This window comes from Cupressus sempervirens, chromosome 3, assembly GCF_028749045.1.
Source record: "Cupressus sempervirens isolate cs-2001-9-10 chromosome 3, ASM2874904v1, whole genome shotgun sequence".
Classification (NCBI taxonomy): Eukaryota; Viridiplantae; Streptophyta; class Pinopsida; order Cupressales; family Cupressaceae; genus Cupressus; species Cupressus sempervirens.
In genome coordinates, this window is record NC_143120.1 from 137,535,535 (window position 1) to 137,540,812 (window position 5,278).

Here is a 5,278-nt window from a genome sequence, read left to right on the forward strand (position 1 = left end):
CAACAAATAAGCACCAAATAATAATCATATGATCACGACAGTTCTCTATCAGCAACTGAAGGCATCAATGATAAATCACAAAATCCAATGGTTCTCCAATGAGCAACTAGAAAGTATCCCAATAGTAAATTACAATAGTGATCGAAGACTCCAAAATGGTCAAGTCAAAACATGTCACAACATGACATCATCAAGATCTAAACGAACACTTCAGTCCTCTCAAAGCAACCAGAAGGTAATACAAGTATAACTGATCGAGACTTAAAAATGGTTATCACATATAACTGATCGAGACTCAAAAATGGTTAAGTTAGGTATCTCAAATACATACACCTCAGCTTCACACAAGGAAACTGGAAAGCAACAACAAACAGTAAATACATCCATCATAGAGCATACTATCACATTGCCTTGGTTGGTTTGAAAAGATCGAGAACCAATCATCATAACCTCACATTCACAAACCTGGGCCTCTGGTAACAACCTAAACTGGTCAATACTAGAACAACCCCAAAACATAGAGAACACATAGAAAACATCATAGTCTCGCAGTTTGCATTTATTTTGAAAATACAAATTTGAGAAGAACAATAAAGTTTAAGTTTGCCAGTGTTACTATGAGTTCCTCAGTTATCCCGTTTAATTAACCCTATCTTGTTCTTATAATAAAAGAAATTGCGTCATGACTTAAAAGTATTAATAATCATTTATTAAATTATTATAATAATAATAATAGATTATTGAATGAAGATAATCTCAATCGAATCTTCAAATAATATCCATTAATGTTTTAAATAAAATAATTACGATTTTATTAAGATCAATAAATAAGCCCTCAATGATAACAACTTCTATTCATAATTAAATATTATTTAAATCATAATTAATTAAATTAATCAATATTTTATTTAAATATATTACATTTATTATTAATATAACAAATTATAAAATATTAATGAAATTTAATAATGAAATTAATAATGAATAATATCATAAATTTAATTTAATTAAAAATTATTAAAATTAATTATAATTTATAATATTAAAAAAAACTATAACCAAATCCAAATTTTGAATGGCAACTTGTTGATTTATTTAAACGGCATACATAAGAGATTAACAATCGCTGCCTGTCGTATGCGCAGGGCAGGACTGCTGTCTCAGTCGTCCTATGTCAGCAAGTACGACTACGTACAGCAGTCGCCTGCTGCAATAATACTAAGGGGGCAGGGGGGTGGTTAAGCCGCCCCTCCCCAATACTTTTTATTTATTTATTTATTTATTTTTTTAAACTATTTTCCTTGATATAGGACTTTGTATATCAATAGATTTGTTAATTAAAATTTACATGTGTATTTTTTTTTATCTTAAAAAAAATATAATCATTATAATAAAATTTATTGATATTCAATCTATTAAATATATATATAAAATAATTCTTTTTTTTAATATATATAAATATATTGAAAACTTGTTTCCTTCCTTATATTGATATAGAAAATATAGTCAACCATCCGAACTTCTAATTTAGAATTTCAGTCTTAGGTTCAACCCTTCCCCTTTAAATCTTATGTATACAGAAGTTTATTGACAAGCATCTGATAAATTCCAATATTGTAATGTTTAAACAATCATCATAGAGAATTCAGGTTTACAATCCACAGACATGAAGAAGACATGAAGTAGGAAAATTGCGTAGTTATTCAGTGATCACAAGACCCTACCTGATCCTGATGCTAATTCGAAAACTCCGAAAAAATGTGAGAGAATTTGCTCCCCTTCAATAACTTTCCTCTGGAAAACTTTCTTGGTATCAGCCTTCCGAAATTCGCTTCCAAAAGTTGTCTCTCAAAATGAACCCCCAAAGTTGTGATAAGAAGTTTTCTCCTCAAATCGAGGCACTAATTGTGCGTTCACCCGAGAAGACTCTTTGCACAACTGAGTTAACTCCCCAATTAACCTTTATTATCTTTTCTTTTATTTTGCATTCATCTTTCATGCACATTAAGTTGAATTATTAAATAACTTTATTTAATATTCCACTTGACTTCTATTTTAAATTAATTTATTACTTTAATCTCATGTGCACTTCATGAAATTAAAATAACATTATTAATTTCTATTATTTAATCTTTTAATTTATTTCTCATATTTAAACTCATGCTTGGATCATGCAATCTAGAATCCTTAATAATTTAATATCTTTCAACTTTTAATTTATTTTAGAAACTTAATTGATAACATATTTAATTAATTTAAATAACAATAATATTTAGCATTTATTTAAAAATGAACTCCAAATATATTATTATTAAATTAAATACATATTATCCTGTTCTAAATTTATCTTTGAACTTTAACCTCCAAATTTAATTCTTTTATTTAATTAATTTCTCAATTAATTAAATATTAAAGACATCCTATTAATTCTCCATTAAATTAAATCATTAATTAATCTTTTTAATTAGACTTAATTAATAGAAAACACATCAAGGACTCATATAACAACATACGAAAACCCATTCATAGAAAAACACATACTAAACAAAACAAAAAGGGTTATAATCACGAAATTACATCATTTGATGCATTCAGAGGGTACTTAACTCAGACACTTGTCCTAATTATCAATTAGGACAATTGGCTAAAGGGTTTAGGAATTGGACTTAAGAGTTTATCTCCCCTCTCTTACCATTGAGACAATGCAATAGGGTACGCTCATCCTGGCAATTCAGGGAAGTCGATACCCGGTACTTGCAACCTGCATAAAATCCACGCATGTACAAACACAATATTCTAAGCTAAACAGACAATGGCAGGAAGTGGTGCATCATGTAGATCCCGACTAGCAGGTGACTACGACTCCCTTCCTTAACCACATCAGAAACACCATACATAAATAAAACAAACACACACACCATTCACATGCAGTATGGGGTAAGTATCCATAAGAAAGCACATGGAATAATAAACCATCTAACTAATCATCATCGATAACTGAAAACATTGAATAATCATCATACATGCATGAAATATAGAGTACCAAGTAATCTCATCATATAATAAACTGAGTGTAAAACAACATCTGATAATCTCTAAAATAATAATACTAATCATCAAACATAAATTGGCCTAAAAGAGTTTGGCAATGATATCATGAATGTAACTAGAAAATGTAGACTAGGGGCAGGCACTACATCTTTCTTATTTAAAGTGGATCGATTCACTTTCCATATCAATTGTGCAAGTTGTTGGAAACATGGTGCAAGATGATTGAAACCATTAGGACCAAGGATATTCACTGGTTTTAATTGGCTACAATAGTTGTGAAAGAATAAGCGATCCCATGAGAGTGTTGCACAGTCCTATTCTTGATCATCTTCTGTATTAAAATTTATCCTTGTTTTACTTTATAATGATTTAAGATCTATTGTGTATATAAGTATTTTAACCTAAATAATATTTTATTTGAACCTATGCAAATCATATTTTAAATCAAAGTGCTACAACCAAAACTCAATCTATACATATTATCTTAATCTTACAAACACAATAAATATTAAACTATTTACACTATATATGTATGTTTCATTTAGTATTAAAGTGGTCTCATGCACGAGAATTGGAGACACACCCAAAACATACTTGGTCTCATTGAATTGCATAGAATGAACATATCATAAAATAGTAAATGTTAAATAACTTGAACTATTATGTATGTCTACTATCAAAAAATGGTAAACACTAAATAACTACTTGAACTGCCAAGATATATTAATAGATAAGTAGGAGATACTTTGACAAGAAGTCAAATTGTGATATTGCTATTAGGATTTAATTGTGTAATTTTTGAGTCAAATTCTTTAACCCATGTTTCATAAGTAGTGATTCACATGAGTTCATCTCTCATGAGAATAAATTTAACACTGATTGAATCTAGATAATGGCTAGAGAGGCTTATTGAGAGAGGCTTGTTAGGATCTAGGTAAACACTTAACATATTAATTAAAAAAAAATTAAAAGAAGTATTAAAAAAATATTTTTGTCGCTTTACGTGTAAGTTCTATGGTGCACCACTGCTAATTGTTGACATTGTGCCATTCACCTTCTGACTTATAGAATAAGTCCAATATGCACGCACATAAAGCCTTAAGTTGTTTTGCGACAAAGCTATAAAGAGCTTGTTTTGCGACAAAGCCGTAAGCGCTTTACGGCTTAAGCTCTTGTCGCAAAACAACTTTAAGGCTTTATGTGCGTGCATATTGGACTTCTATAAGTACAAACGTGAGCTCCCATTTGCTCTATCTATCTACTCTGTTGCAGTAGGCTTCGTTTAATCCCTCTTGTAAGGCATCGACTACGGTGCAACATATTTGCACCACCGAAAGTTGTGCCCAAACCTGCCCGTGTCCGACTACACTGTTCAAAGAATCGTGATAGGTGATGGGACGTAGGTGACAGGACTCCCTTCAAGTCCGTGCAGCAACTGATGCTTCTTTATTATGTTAGAGTTGGGCAATATTAATAAAGTTTTGAGAAACTAAATTTATAAAATAAAAAAGTGATCATAATTTTTTCTAATATATAATATTGTAATGTTTTAATTGAAAATTATTTAAATTTATTCGAAAAATTATTGTAGTATATTTTTATTTCTATTTATAGATTTTATTATTGAATTGCCCATTTGTACCTTGATAATTATACAACCAATATTAATAAATATGGTATAAAAAAAATGATTAGTGTACATTCAATAATTATATTAGTTGTTATTATTATATTTTTATAAAGTAGAAAGAAAAATTTTCAAATTATATATATATTTTTAATTATTAAGATAAAATTTAAAAAATTTAAATCATAATCTTTAAAGTAGAAAGAGAAATTCTCAAATTTTAGGTTTTAGGGCTTTTTATTTTTTTTACTTAGGATCATAATATTATTACGAAAATCCATTACTTATAACTTTAATTAAGTATATTCTTTTAAAAAAATATTATTTTATTTTTAGATTTAAGGTAAATAGATAAATTTAAGTTATTTAATTAATTATTATTAGATTAGAATAATATAGGCCTAAATCATTGTAGTGAATTGATAAGTGAATTATTTCATAGAATTTATACTCAAGTTGAGCCATTAATAATTTAATAATAAGATTAGTATGATAAAATGTTTGTTAATTTAAATTTATAAATAAATCTTACATTATTTTTTTAACAAGTAGTATGTTTCTTTTGTCTTTGATGTGATTTTAATTGATTTATAAATTTGA